Source organism: Scyliorhinus canicula, chromosome 19, assembly GCF_902713615.1.
Source record: "Scyliorhinus canicula chromosome 19, sScyCan1.1, whole genome shotgun sequence".
In the NCBI taxonomy this organism is placed as follows: domain Eukaryota; kingdom Metazoa; phylum Chordata; class Chondrichthyes; order Carcharhiniformes; family Scyliorhinidae; genus Scyliorhinus; species Scyliorhinus canicula.
Genome location: NC_052164.1, coordinates 76,181,662 through 76,197,711, shown reverse-complemented (window position 1 = coordinate 76,197,711; position 16,050 = coordinate 76,181,662). Strand labels below are relative to the sequence as shown.

The following is a 16,050-nucleotide window of genomic DNA, read 5'->3' as shown; positions in this document are numbered from 1 at the left end:
AGCCGCCGAAACCGTAAGTTCAACGCTCGCTACGCGATCCAAGCCCACTAGACTCCCAAGTACCAGAACGCTTGCTGAAGGCTGCAGACAAAACCAGGACGAAGGCCTCGTTCTCTGACCTTGCCTGTTCCTGTTAGATAAGTATTCTGTTTGCTTAAGTTTAGTTATAGCTTAGTCTCTTAGTGTGTGCATGAGTATTTATTATTAACTGTATAATAAATATTGATCGTTTGAACTTTACTAATCGGTGTATCGTCTTTATTACTTTGAACTTGACCTTGGAATACTTGTGACGTTGCCTATACGGCAACTGGCGACTCCAGAGCTAAATAATTACATAGAACAGAGCCTAGCAGTGTTAAGCACACGTCGAACTCGGAGGCGTGTTAATACACTCCAATAAACGCGTTTTACGCCCATAGTAAAACGTGCAACAAGCAGCAGGGATGCATTCTCTGACACATAATGGGCGGAATTCTCCGCTCCCCACGCGGCCTGTGAGAATCGCGGGAGGGTCCCCAAACATTTTTCACACACCCCTGGCGTCCCCCGCCCTCGGAAAGATCTCCGAGCCCGATGGGCCGAACTGCCAGCCCTTCACGCCCGTTTCAACACGGCAGCAACCACACCTGGTCACTGCATTTGTGAAACGGGCGCCAGATGCCTGTTTGGGGCATCTAGGGGCCCAATTGGGACGGGAACACCACGACTGTGCTCGGGAGGGGACAGGCCCGCGATCGGTGGCTACCGATCGTCGGGCCAGCGTCCAAAACGGACGCACTCTTTCCCCTCCGCCGCCTGGCAAGATCAAGCCGCCACGTCATGCCGGGCGGCTGAGGAGAAAGATGGCCACCGCGCATGAGCGGGTTCGTGCCGTCTGCGCGATGAACCCATCCGCGCATGCGCGGGTTGGTACCGGCAACCCACGCATGCGCGGATGACTTCACAAATGCGCCGGACGCGCGTCATTCTCGGCGCGACAAGGTCACTGCCGAGAAAGACGGAGGCCCGCTCCTAGCCTCCCGGGTGGAGGTGAATTAGGTGCGGGAAGCGGGCTCCGAGGCCGTCAGGAACCTCAGCCGAGTTCACGACGGCCTTCATGAATTCGGCCCCCTGCGGAGAATTCCGTCCAATATGCCTCCCCCTTTATTTCTTTAGTGCAAGGACAACTGCTGAATCTTTTTACAAGAGACCCACTTATGCAATCTCTCGACATGCATAGACACAACTCAGGTGGACGTCTATTCCTTTTAGGTTGTATTTGATGTTCTGGAACCTGGCTACACGAGGAGATATCCTCTTTTCCTTCCGTAGGTGGCACTTCTGCAGAAGTTACACCAAGATTTATCTCTATAGGTATTGGGAAGTCCTCAGAAACAAAATCTGAACTTGTCACTGCATCTGGCCTCTGTTCCAAAGTATCGCTGTCTACATGTCCAAGGCAAATGCATCACGAGAAGTTCCTACAACTTCACATTGTGAAGCTAGTGGTTGGTCAGTAAGACACCAAAAACCCGTTCATCATCCATCAGTATGGTGCATGATATTGCCTGACTTTGCTCGGATAACAGCAGGTACCCATTTTTCATTGACCATGCAGCTTCTGGCTAACAACTCTCCTTGATTGAATACTCGCTTTTTAGAGTTTTGTTCCCATCCAGCAATTTGTGTTTGTTGTTGTTGTCAATCTCTGACAATCTTTGAAGGATCTGGTGGTAGTAACAAATCAAACTGTGATCGTAATTTCCTCTTGAACAGCAGCATTGCTGGCGAACTCAGTGCTGTTGCAAATGTGGTGATCTGATCAAACATTAAGAATTTGTCCATTCCTCTTTACAATGTACATTGGCCCTTTGATACCTTGATGGAATATTTCAACGATTGAGCAAAGCGTTTGGCCAACCCATTTGTTGAAAGATGGTACAGAGCTAACTTTATGTGCTGGATACCGTTCCCTCTTAAGAAGTCCTTCAACACCTTAGAAGTGAACGGAGTATCATTGTCACTTATGACTTGCTCCAGTGTACCAAATCTTGCAAATATTTGGCCCTGCTTCTTATGGTCTGTTCGGTCATTGTGGATTTCATGAGAATGAGTTCTAGACATTTAGAGTGTCCAAAATCACAAAGAGCGTGTAACCCTCCATTGGACTAATACAGTCTGCGTGTATAATCTTCCATGGCTGTGCTGACAATTCCTACAAATGCAATTATTGCAGTGGCGGTGTTTCTTAGTTTTGCATAGGACTGACATTGACTCAGTTTATCTTCGATTGAGCATCTAATCCTGACCACCGTACCAGTTCCTTCATCCTCATCACACCAGGATGTCCCTTATGCAGTTAGTCGAGGACTTTACGGCGCAAGCTCGTCGGAATAATTACTCAGATTCTCCATAAAATTCCATTCTGAACTGCCAACTCAACTCTTTGTGTGATGTTTGGGCTGGAGGTCTGGATTTTTATTCTGAACATCTGACATAGTTCCTTTTTGGACCATGTTCATCACCTTCCCTATCACTGGATCAGTTCTTGTACACCTCTGCACTTGAAATGAAGTCACTGGTAAATTATCCACGAGTGAGAAATACAGGATATTGACAAAATATTCTTCAGGTTCTTGTTTGACTTGTAACGGCAATCTTGACAAAAGCATTCAGCTGTTGCATTTTTCTCTGACTTACAATATTAGATGTCATATGTGGGTACCAGTAATAACAAAGACCATCTTTGTAACCTACTACCTGTTAAAGAGGAAACACCTTTATATGGCCCAAAGATTGTCATCAAGGGTCGATGGTCTGTCTGAAGAGTAAAAAAAGTGTCCAGAAATGCAGTGGTGGAGTCTTCTTACCCCCAAAATAATGCTCAAAGCCCCTTTTTCCAGCTGAGTTTAATTTGTTTCTGCGTTAGCAAGGGTTCGTGAAGCAAATGCTATCGTTAATTCCTCTCCTGAAAGCATAATGTGTGGGACAACTGCACCAACCCCGTTGGATGATGCATTGCAAGCAAGTTGTAACTTCAGCTTGGGATTGTAGAGAACCAACAGCTCTGACTTCTGTGAGGCATCTTTTACCTCATCGCATGCACTTCCACATTATTCTGAACAGTGCAAATCTGTTTGGCACATGACAAGGTGTGTAAAAGGCTTCAATCGTGCTGATAAATTTGGTACACTTTTATCATAATAATTGGTCAATCCTAAAGACAAACATCGTTGTGTCACATTTTGAGGACGTCGTTTCAAAGATTTCTGACATTTTCTTTGGTTCCTTGTGTATTGATGATAGGCCCAGATAATTTATGGAAGTCTTAAAAAAGTCACACTTTTCCTTTTCAACATGGAGAGTATGGTTTTGCAGATAGAACATAGAACAGTACAGCACAGAACAGGCCCTTCAGCCCTCGATGTTGTGCCGAGCAATGATCACCCTACTCAAACCCACATATCCACCCTATACCCGTAACCCAACAACCCCACCCCCCTTAACCTTACTTTTTAGGACACTACGGGCAATTTAGCATGGCCAATCTACCTAACCCGCACATCTTTGGACTGTGGGAGGAAACCGGAGCACCCGGAGGAAACCCACGCACACACGGGGAGGACGTGCAGACTCCGCACAGACAGTGACCCAGCCGGGAACTGAACCAGAGTAGCTCCCACGTTCTAAAAGTGGTCCTGTTCACTCGAACCAGTGATGAGAATGGCATCTGTAGTGATCTCTTTATATGTTAATACATGATTAGTTGATGTGCAGTCAGTACAGTCAGATTATCACTAGATGGCAACACTAACAGGAACTATATAAGGAGTTTCCCGCTCTTTCTTAGTGTAGTGTGTGTGCATTGCAGCTCGAGGATAGAAGTAACCACCTCAGAGTGTAGTTTATTATATTCGTTGTTAATTTAATCTAATCTTAGTTAATTATATTACTAGTCAAAGTATTAAAGTAAAAGAACTCACAAGTATATTATTTTGTTACTCAATAAATAATTTGACACCAACTGGAAGACTTCGACTGTTTATCAAGTTAAATGCAACTCGGCAAGACAAATGAGTAATATACATATTACATCTATGGAATATAACAACATCCAAATAACATTGCACCCCATTTAGCTCATTCAGAATTTGATCCATGGACCTCTGAAAAAGAGCAGGAGCATTTATTATTCCAAAAGAAAGTCTTCTGTAATAAAACCGACCTTTGTATGTCTCAATAGTGAGTAGCGGCTGTGATTTTGCAGCAACATTAATTTTAATACGTCTGTGATAAATTGATGTTACTGAATTCCTATCCTCCAGAAAGTCCAGCAAACAAGTCTTCAATCAATGGCAGCAAATAGTGATCTGTGCACAATTCCAGGTTAATAGTTGTTTTGTTCTCACTGACCTATTGTCTTTCTGTACAGGAACAATTGGTGTTGCCCAATTACCCGTAGTAACTGGCTCAATGGATTTCCAATGTCACCTCAGCCTCAGGTAATGAACACGCCAAGGCAGAATTAAGGGGATTCAGATTTGATACAGCAAATAATAAAGCTTAGGATTTGGAAAACACCCTTAAACTGCAATCATGATGACAAGTGACATACCATGCAGTACAGAGCAACACAGATTTTGTTTTTCAAAATGATTCCCTGAGGACAGTTTTAACAGGTACAGAGTCAAGGAAGTGGCCATACCCTCTTCGCGAAGCCAGTTTTGGCAGTGCTGAACCGTTTTCAGTTTGAGCCTTGGCTGACTGCAGTCAGTGAACTGCAGGCCTTCAACTGGATTGCAGGTCGATGACTGTAGCCAGGTGGGAAATTTGCTGTCTTCCTTACTGAGTCAGCAACAGGTCAAATGTAGGAAGGAGGGGTTGCAATACCAGCCCTCCAAAAATTACAATCAAAAACTACCTAGGGCGGGATTCTCCGACCCCCCGGGGGTCTCCGCACCTTTGGGGCGGCCCAACGCTGGAGTGGTTCACGCCACTCCAATACGCCGGGACCCCCCGCCCCGCCGGGTAGGGGAGAATCCCGGCCCTGGTTCTTCCTCCCCTCCCTCCCCACCTGGTTGTTTGTTTCCTGGTTCCTTTAACAAATATACACATGTACCAATGTTCACTTTTTCTGCAATTCATAGAGCACAAAGGTAGAGAAGTATTTGAAAGTGACTTGCGGGCAATGGATCAGAGCATTTAATTAATGTAAAGGTGCACTTCTAACCAGTACAGCCATACAGCATTTCAACATCATTTATTTCCACAAACCTATTAATTCCCACGGATCCACCTCTCCATAACAAAATCAGCTTCTGGCCAATTATCTTGACTTCTGAATCTTATTTCCACAATCCCGCATTGGTGATCATTGGTTTTGTTTCCAATGCTTCATTATCAAAAGTCACGTAGGAAATCATGACAGTTTAACATATTCGGTCAATTCTTGAAAACTTCCAAAATAACAACAGACTGGATTCCACAACAGCAAATTGACTCATTGTGAAGTTCATTAATTCGCTGAAAGGGATGAAAAGGAAAAATATATAAATTATTCCTTGCCCATGCTACATATCTCTGTCTTGCCAAAGGAACTATTCGAAGGACTTTCATGTGAAAAGTGTCATCATGAGGGCATGGTTTATGTTTAAACAGGTTCAGCTCTGCTCAATTTAAGTATCTGATTGAGCTTACATTTCTTTTCATGTCACTGATGATATGTAGTTGAGAGCTGTAAAACATGAAAGAAAATCACAATCCAGTGATTCAGGATAAGACTGTCAAGAGCATCATGTGATTTCTTCCTGGATAAATGGTCACTTGAAACATAGAGTAACATTTAATGAAGGCATTGGGGTCTTGACAACTGGCTGGAGAGCTGGTGAGTGCCCCACCTTGCCTATTTTCGGGGAGCCTGCCAAGTTAAATCATTGAGGCGCTTAATTAGACATTCCCTAAGATCAATCACCCAGGGGCTGAATTCATGTCGCCAAGAGCTTCCAGCCACTCAGGAACCAACAGCTCTATTGAACAGCAGCTCCAATAGGGAGGCGATGGCTGCTGCTGGTACTACACCAACCCGAAGCTCAGGATCTTTGCCAGATCCCAGACCACAAGTGAATGATGGCAAGAGGGGTATTGCAGGGTAAAGTACATGGGGATGGTAGGAGCGGGTATGGTAAAAAGGGCTTTTCACAAATCCCCGCCTCGCTATTCCCAATGCTGGGTCCTTCGATCAGGCACCAAGTGCTTTTGAACGAGAGATCCCGGGAACACATGAGCAACCATACTTGTGTTGCTTGTTGTGCTCCCTCCATGGAAAGCAACCCCCCTCCAACACACCATTGAGTGAATACTAGCGCCACTGGGATGAGGCCCTAAAGAGGGCATTCATTGCCTATTGAAGAACCTCAATTGGCAGCGGGGTGGGAAGCCCTGCCATCGGCCTTCCTGCCGTGGACCTAATCAGGATTGAGGCGGGAGTTCGTGGCTTATAAAATCAGGGCTCTGGTGCCATTTTGGCTAAGCCAGAGATCCTCTCTGTTCCCCTGAACTTTCAGGCCAAAGTGTGAAGGAAGCTGTAAAATAGCTGAAGGGGATTATTCATATATATGGACCAAATCTGGATCATGAGGCCCCAGTTGGGTAAACCTGTTTCATTTCATGACCAATGGCTATTACATTATGTCCCACTGGGAAGCAACATTTTCCATCCAATCGTACTCACTTTACGCTCTGAACAATGAACACAACAGGTAACAAGAAATGATTTGATATATACACATGTGAGAATTGAAAAGCCTCATTTCAAGAAATTCAGTAAACTGGAGAAACAGCCTTCTGGAACTTCTGGCTGGGAATGCGTGCTGGGTAACTTGGCCAAGGCAGAATTTTGCTACAGTCGGCAAGTTCTGCAAAACAGATCTAAAACTGTGCAGAAGTGTTGCCTGAGACTGAGAAAAACAGACCCCTTTTTGCTTGTTAGAGTTAATAAACCTGTCTTCCTTTACCAGCCCTTCAGTGCACAAGATAACCAGTGAGGCTCAATGGTCATGACTTTTACAAAAATAGTATCAAATAAACTATTGCAGAAATAGGTATAATGTTGCAAATCTAGTTCTAATTGATGCCAGTTACAGTTTTAATGATTGTGAGCTTTTGGGAAAATGAACAAACCACTTAATTGCGCATTGTGCAATAACTGGCTATTTTGGGGAAGAATATAAGTGAAAAGAGAGCAATCCATGTGATCTGCGGATATGCTAATTTCTCAGCTGACCATGGACTGCGATCATTCAAGGTGAATTGTCAAGTGAGGTATTCAACTTCTCATTTACAAACCAATCCACCAAAAGCAGGAAATCGTTCCTGTGGCGTTCTTCGTGTTGCTTATTTCAGGATGACTTGCTGTGTGTCCACAAAGACCACAGTATAGCTTTAATTTAAACAAAGCTATGATTTTATTTGTACGACTAAACTGGGATTCAGCACTTAGGGCGCGATTCTCCGCTCCCACGCCGGGTGGGAGAATCGCGGGAGGGCCGCTCTGGCACCCCCCGCGATTCTCCCACCCCCCACCCCCCAAAATGGCGTGTCGCGTTTTGGGACACGCCGTTTGGAGAATCGCGGGCCGCCGTTTTTCACGGCGACCCGCGATTCTCCGGCCCGGATGGGCCGAGCGGCCTGCCGTTCCCGACCGGTCCACGCCGGCGGCAACCACACCTGGTCACTGCCGGCGTGAACATTGCGCCAATACCTGGTTTGTGGCTTGTGGGGGGCGGAGAGGGGAGCGAGCACCACGACCGTGCTCGGGAGGGGACTGGCCTGCGATCGGTGCCCGCCAATCGTTGGGCCGGCGTCTCAAAGGGTCGCACTCTTTCCCCTCCACCGCCCCGCAAGATCAAGCCGCCACGTCTTGCGGGGCAGCGGAGGGGAAGACGGCATCCTGCCAACCTGCGCATGCGTGGCTGACGTCATTAGGCATGCTGGCCGCGTCATTCTCGGCGCGCCGGGCCTTGACGCCAGCGACAAGGCCCAGCAGCCAAGATTTTCGGCATGGCCCTCCTAGCCCCCTGGGGGGGGGGGAGGGGAGGGGGGAGACTAGGGGGCCAGGAGCAGCCTCCGACGCTGTTGTGAACCTCTCCGTGTTTCACGACGGCGTCGGGCCTTGCGGAGAATTCTGCCCTTAGTCTTTAAGAATACAGAACTGATCAATAACATCTAACTACACTCATCTAATGCTAATCTCACTATTGGTATAAACTATAATCTAACCTTGTTCACACCATCTGCTCTCATGACCTTCACTAGTTACCTCCTGCATACACTCCTCCTCTCAGGTCTAGCATCACTGCCTTATAGAGCTGTATCTGTAGCTCCCTCTAGTGGCCAGTCTTGACACTACATTAACCTTGTAATACTAATACTGTAGTTATGATAATACCACCTTCCTAAAAATACGGGAAGTGCCCCATAAGCTTACATACAATGCAGCTATAATGCCGACAGATTTTGTGCCCGGAATTAGGGATTCATCAATTTTGCAAGATTTCTCACTCTTGTGCACAGATTGGATGCCATCAAATGGCAGGAAAAAATGAAATCAATGATAATTTCAATGACTTACTCACCAGACAATGACATATACTATTTGAAGAGACAATTGCTGGAAGTGAACTGCTGTCCTACATTTAAACAGAGCTGCAATTCATGTAATCTAATGCACAATTGCAACAAAAAGAGGCCATCCTTTAAGCAATTCTCTCAAGTTAGAGTCAGAGAGTTTTACAGCACAAAAAGAGGCCCTTTGACCATGGAACCACAGATGAGTTACCGCCCAGAAAGAGGTCATCTTGTCTGTGCCAGACCGAGGACATCCAGGTGCCCTTTCTAATCCCACCTTCCTTCACCCGATCCATAGTGCTGTATCTTACAGCATCTAAGGTGCAGACCCAGATAATTTTGAGAAGAGTTTAGCATCTCTGCCTCCACCACCAACTCAGGCAGCAAATTCCAGACTCCCACTACCCTCTCCATAAAAATGTTCTTCCTCATGTCCCCTCTGTACCTTCTGCCACTTATCTTGGATCTATGTCTCCGGTTCTAGAATTTTCCACCAAAGGAAACTATTTTATCCTGTCCACTCTTTCTCTTCTCCTCATAATTTTGGACACCACAATTAAATCACACCTCAACCTTCTTTGTTCTAAGGAAAATGATCCCAACCTATCCAATCTCTCCTCATGGCTACACTTTTTGAGCCTTGGCAGCATTCTTGTAAACCTCTTCTGCGCTCTCTCCAGAGCAATTATGCCTTCCTGTAATGTGGTGACCAGAATTGCACACAATAATTCAGTTGTGGCCTCAGCCGTGTTTTACAATTCCAACAATATATCCTAACTTTTATATTCTACACTTCTGCCAATGAAGGAGAGCATTCCTTATGCACCCTTTACAATCTTGTCCACTTGAACGGCTGCCTTTAAGGACCTGTGTACTTGTGTGCAAGATCTGTCACTTCATCTACCCCTCTTAGTATATTCCCATTTATTGTGTACTCGTACTCCCATAATTGTTTGACCTCCTCAAATGCACAACTTAAACTTCTCTGTGTTAAATTCCATCGGCCACTTTATCACCCACTCCATCAACCCATCTATGTAATTTTGGAGAGTGTAGCTATCCTATAGACTGTCCACCACTTGGCCAATCTTTATGTCATCTGCAAATTTCCCAATCCTGACCCCATGTTCACATCCAAATTGTTAATATATTACACAAACATGCACCGAGCCCTATGAAACACCACTTGAAACAACTTTCCATTCACAAGTGCAGCCATTGACCAATACTCTTTGTTTCCTATTACTAAGCCACGTTCCCTGTATCACATGGGCTTTTACCTTTTTGACCAAGTGGGACCTTGTGAAACACCTTGCTAAAATCTGCACACAACATCCACTGCACTACCTTCATCAACTCTTCTTGTCATTATTCAAAGACCCACCGTGTCTGTACCAGCCATCAAGCACCTATCTATTCTAACCCCATTTTCCAGCACTTAGTCCATAACCTTGTATGCTATGGTTTTTCAAGTGCTCATTTAAATGTTTCTTAAATGTTGTGAGGGTTCCCGCATCTACTACCCTTTCAGGCCGTGAGTTCCAGATTCCTACCAATCTCTGCGTGAAAATGTTTTCCCTCAAATCCCCTGCCCCTTACCTTAAATGCAAGCCCTTGGTTATTGACCCCCTCAACCAAGGGGAAATGTTCATTCCTTTCTCCCCTATCTGTGTGCCTCGTTATTTTGTACACTCGATCATCTCCCCCCTCAGCCTCCTCTACTCCAAAGAAAACAACCACAGTTCAACCAGCCTCTTTTCATAGCTTTCGGTCTTCGAAGCTCCGTTTCGGTCCAGTTCAAGCACCATTCTGGTGAATCTCCTCTGCACCCTCTCAAGTGCAGTCACATCCTACAGTGTGGTAACAAGAACTGTGCACAGCATCCTAGCTGTGGCCTAATGAGTGTGTTATGCAGCTCCATCGTAATCTCCCTGCATTTATATTCTATATTCAAGCAAAGTTGTAATGCATACAGGCCAATATTCAAGATCTTTAACATCTGCTCCAATTGGCAACATAAATTGACCCGACATGCTGGCATACATAGAGTTTTCATATGTATAATCAAAGGTTAAATATGTGTAACAAAGCATTTTTACAGCTCATTCCTAATGTCCAGTACCCTGAATATTAATCATTTGCAAAGGCCAACTTTCTGTTTGTTTGGTTGAATCTTCACATCATGCAATATTCCATCTATAACACATTTTGTCCCAACAGATCCCTCATGGCTTTAAATCGTATTATTTCCTGAGTACAGCACGCAACTTTTCAATCTTAAATAAGAATGTCACAGGCTTCAGTGTCAAGAAGCAATCAACATGGCCTTTCTCTCTGTCAGTTCCAGCTCACATTTATTCTTTACTTTTTTGCTGCACCATCTAATTAAATCAACCATTAGCATGGAGTCAGCTTCCACATGTATGTTGACAAAACTTTTGTTTGTGCAACCATTGTAGACTCAAGGGTTAACATCAGAACAACATAATTGGATAGAATCAACATGAATTTATGAAGATGAAACTATGTTTAACAAACCTGTTGGGAGTTTTTTGAGGATGTAAATAGAGAACCAGATAAGGGGGAACTGGTGGATGTGGTATATTTAGATTTTCAGAATTTTTTTTAGGTTGGTAAAAAAAATTAGAACACATGGGTAATGGACTCACATTGACTGAGAACTGGTTAACAGTCAGAAAAGAGAGTTGGAATAAATGAGTAATTTTCAGGTTGGCATGCTGCGATTAATGGTGTACTGCAAGGATCAGTGCTTGAATCCTATTGATTCACAATCTATATCAATGATTTGGATGTGGGGATGAATAGTAACATTTTGCAGATGACACAAAATTTGATTAATGTTTGAATTGTGAGAAGAATGCAAAGATGCATCAAGGGGATTTTGAGGGGCTAAGCTAGTGGGCACAAATCTGGCAGACTGAATACAATATGGATAAGTATGGGGCAGAATTTTCAAGGTGGCAAGCACTGAGTGAATAACCCATTTGCGCTGACTCTCAGAAGTCTGCTGCCATTTAATGTTCAATTGAGCTCTGATTGGTGGTGGGCAGGACCTCGATCCATTCCCTTGGAAGGAGATCTGGCCTTGGAAAGTCATGCTGACGGCTCTCCAATCTGTCCAGGCACAACGCTGCAGTGGCCAGAAGAGGTACTGCAATTCTCTGCCTGGAACAAAGTCCTAGGCCATTCATAAGACAAGTTCCAGGGGCAGGACGATAGGCGATGCCCTTGGAGGTCTGGGGGTGGGTGGGCAATTGGAGCATCAGTGGGTAGGCTGAGGGTAGGAGTTGGCAAATCTTAAGGGGCCACTTGGAGGAAGTATAAATTGTAAACTTGTGCAGAGGTCTCAAAATGGAAATACTGTAGCATGTAAATGAAAAATTATGGTTTTAACAAACTGCAGTCTCAAGCATCTTATTTTGGGGGAATAGATAAAGTCTAAACAACCCCATCTAGACCATCTCAAACAACGGGGCTTTTGTCAATGTTGCTGTGCCATTTGATTACTTGTTTGACATTGAATTGCAGTCCATCACCAAGACTGTTTACTTTCACCTCCCAAATATCTTCCATTTCCATCACTGCCCTTTTCATTTGCAATAGCTACACCATTGCCTTCTTCTCCAGCCACTCTACCAAAATTACTGTCATCCGGAACTTCACCAGTTAGATTCCACCCTACACAAAGTCTTTCTCATCGAATGTCGCTATTTTGGATGAACTCCATCAATTCCTTGATTCTGCTAGAAAGAAACTTTTCTTCAATTTGTTCCATGGCAAATCCGGAGATTTGCCAGACTTTCTACCCACACTTCTTTGTGAGGCACCTTTGAAAGGTTTCAGTACATTAAAGAAGCAACACGTGTTTGAATTGTTGCTGTTGAAACATTATTCAATGGAATCAAGGTTTGCCTGATGTCATTCTTTTCAAGTCAGTGATAGATTTTATTACAACACTTTGTGACACTAAAAAATTGATTAAACTATCTTGCACCTTTGCATTGCCAGGAAAATAGATTTTAAACCCATAAAGACAGCCCAAGGCACTTTCACAATGCTGCTTCTTTAGATTTGATTACAGGAGGGCAGGATCCATCTATCAATTCCTTATGTTTACCTTGTTAGAATTGGCTCCGTTATCCTCATGGCTGAGTTTATGGACCCATTTCACGAGAATGACAGAGAAGATTCCAGCAAGGTAATCGTGAAGGCCAGCATACCGAACTGTTCTCGTGCAATTCAAACTAATCAAGTGCCAATGTAAAGGTGCCATTCTTGATTAAACAATTGTTTGCAGTGAACAAACAATTCAGATGACAGATAGCATTTTGTCCCTGCAGTGCCTTTTAGATTGCCGATTCCGGCTCTTTATTATCCAATGCCCTTCATCGCATTCATTAGCGTGGGTCATTTCCATTTGATAAGTTGAGGAACTTGATTAATGCGAACCGATGTTTGATTGGAAGTCATTACATTGCACTCGCGGTGCTAAAACATCGTACATCAGAATGTACAGCATGCCCGGCCATGTGGGAAGTGTTTGTCCTTGGCTGTCTTGAGGTCTGACAGTTGTAATTCAACAACAATTTATATTTAACGTAAGGAAGTGTCCCAAAGCGCTTCACAGGAGTGTTATGACGCAAGGTATGAAACTGCAACACGGAAGGACACATTAGGTGAGATGAGAAAAAGCTTTGTCAAAGAGGTAGGTTTCAGGCTTTTTATTAAAGGAAGAAAGCAAGGTCAAGAAGCCGAGAGGTGTACAGGGAGGTGTGCGCGGGGGCTGCTTGATCAGGAACCAATGTCGTCAGTGGACACAGGATGACACAGGATCCAGCAGAGTTTTGGATGAACTCAAAGTGACAGAGGGCAGAATGTGGGAGAACAAGAAGGAATAGATTGGAATAGTTCTCTAGTGGTACCAAAGGCATCAGATGAGCTGAGACAGGAGCATAGTCGGGCGATGCTCTGGAGGTGGAAATAGGACAAAGAGAAAGTCACTAGCGAGAAAGATAAAAATGGACTGTAAAGGTTTCTATGGGAATGTAGAAAGGACAGCAATAGCAAAGACAAATATGGGCCCATTACAGGATGAGACAGGATTGATAATAGGGAATACGAAAATGGCAGAGAAACTTGAAAAAATTACTTTTTGTCTTTCTTCAGGGACGAAGATACAAAAAAACAATCCCAGAAATTATTCCCACATTCTCCATTTTGACTTGGGACGGCATGGTGACACAGTGGTTAGCACTGCTGCCTCAGCACCAGGGACCTGGGTGCAATTCCAGCCTTGGGTGACCCTCTATGTGGAGTTTGCATGTCTGCGTGGGTTTCCTCCGGGTGCTCTGTTTTCTTTCACAGTCCAAAGATGTCCACGTTATATTGATTTGCCATGCTAAATTGCCCCTTAGTCTCCATAGGATAGATGGGGTTACGGGGGTAAGGTGGGGCTTTGGACCTAGGTTGGGTGCTCATTCAGAGGGTCAGTGGAAGCTCAATGGGCCGAATGGTCTCTTTCTCTACTGTAGGGATACTGTATTTTTATGAAATATTGCAGAACCAAGGGAGTGACGGGAATGAGTAACCAAGAAATTAGTAATATTAAAGTAGTTGTACTGGCAAAATGAAAGGGACTGAAATCCCTGAAAGGGACTATATAGATTTCCGAATTGTTCCTACTGATTGGAAGTTAACAATGTAACCCCACAGTTTAAAAAAAAGAGGGAGGCAGAAAAAGGGATACATCAGTGAAAGGGAAAATTCTAGAATCTGTTATAAAGGACTTGGGAACTAGACATTCAGAAAATGTTAGGATTAGGCAACATCAACATGGAATTATGAAAGGGAACTCATGTTTGACGAACTTGTTGGAGTTTTTTGAGGATGTGACAGAACAGATGAGGGGGAAACAGAGGAGGTGGTGTATTTGGATTTTTAGAAGGCTTTCAACAGGAGAATATTGAACAAAATTAGAGTTTACGGAATTGGGGCTGGTATACAGGCAAGTTCAATAATTGCGGTGATTGATTGAATAATGTTATCAGATAAGATATTAATATTTTTGCAACAGAAGAAAATGCAAATGTGCATGTAAACTAAATCAGACAAACAAAAATGCAATGCCAGAGTTAAATTTTATCTTTAAAAATTTATTCCTTTTTCTGCCATTATTATCGGTGGCCGGTTTGACCAGCACAAGAATAGTTTAAGCGAAACATCAGTGCAGGATACAAAACTGAATGTGAGTGTCAATTCTGCACACATTCCTAACATTTTAAAAACATCACACGCGCTATTGAAGAAGAAATAGTACATCCATGTTAAAATTATAGTCGTATCAGCTTTAATGAAGACAATTGCGATGAAATCGAACTTCGGCTATGTGACATACCTTATTGATTTTGCTCATAACTGGGCTCAAAGGGGAGCTTTACAATAGGTTCTGATGAAAGATCAATGACCTGAAACATTATTACTGTTCCCCAAGATGCTGCCTGACGAGATAAGGTTTTCCAGGATTTTCTGTCTTTATTTTGAATAGTTTGTTTGGAGCCACGTTTATTTAACTGTACATAAATGGTCCCTTCTAAACACTGGGCTGGATTCTCCGCTCCCTCCAGTTGTGTGTTTCTCGGTGGCACACCATTCGCTGGCAGCGGGATTCTCTGCTCCCCACACTTGTCAATGGGATTTTCAACTGAAGTCGTCCCACACCACCGAGAAACCCGCGGCCGGGGGTGTGCTTTCGGCGGGAACAGAGAATCCCACGGCCGGAAAATTCCGGCAACCGTCTTAGCTTTCCCGTCAATGCAGCTAATTCAGGCAGTAAGTTGGTCAAAAATGAAGAGCGATCAACTGGGTGTCAGAAATGCCTTCAAAATTAGAAACAAACTTGAGAAAATTGAACCAAGAGAACCTGACCTCAAAATGCTATCCTAATATTTTTTTAATAACATATATAAAGAACACTTGCCCAAGTCAACTTATTGACAGAAACAATGCATACTTGCATCAGCTCTATATGTCACACTGGACCTTGACCTTATTTACGACCTAAGTTGCATTGTGTTTCAAACTCTTTTAGTTCCCCTCCGTGCTCTGGTGGGGATGAACCATGCAACATAATACAGTCCAAACCAAAAATAAAGAAACAAAAATAACAAAGAAATGAGTTGAAAATGAAGAAATAATGCTATGCATTGAGAATATGGAATGGAAAAGCAGCAATAATCATAACATGTGGCCACAGCCTGAGTCTTTGTACACTGAAAGTCATAAAATCCTTTGAAACTGAAGTGTTGATGCTATTGTCTATTTATCAGCTTGGTCTGATCAGTGGCAAATAGCAAGTAACATTCATGCCACAGAAGTGCCAAGTAATGACCAGCTCCAATTAGTGAGAATCTAATCCTTTCTTGA

At 43.8% G+C, this 16,050-nt stretch overlaps 1 protein-coding gene across 5 annotated transcripts in view; it reads right to left on the bottom strand.

Moving 5' to 3' along the window:
• Positions 1-16,050, bottom strand: part of LOC119954114 (opioid-binding protein/cell adhesion molecule-like) — a 1,170,645-nt gene that overhangs the window by 732,652 nt on the left and 421,943 nt on the right. The window lies entirely within an intron of this gene.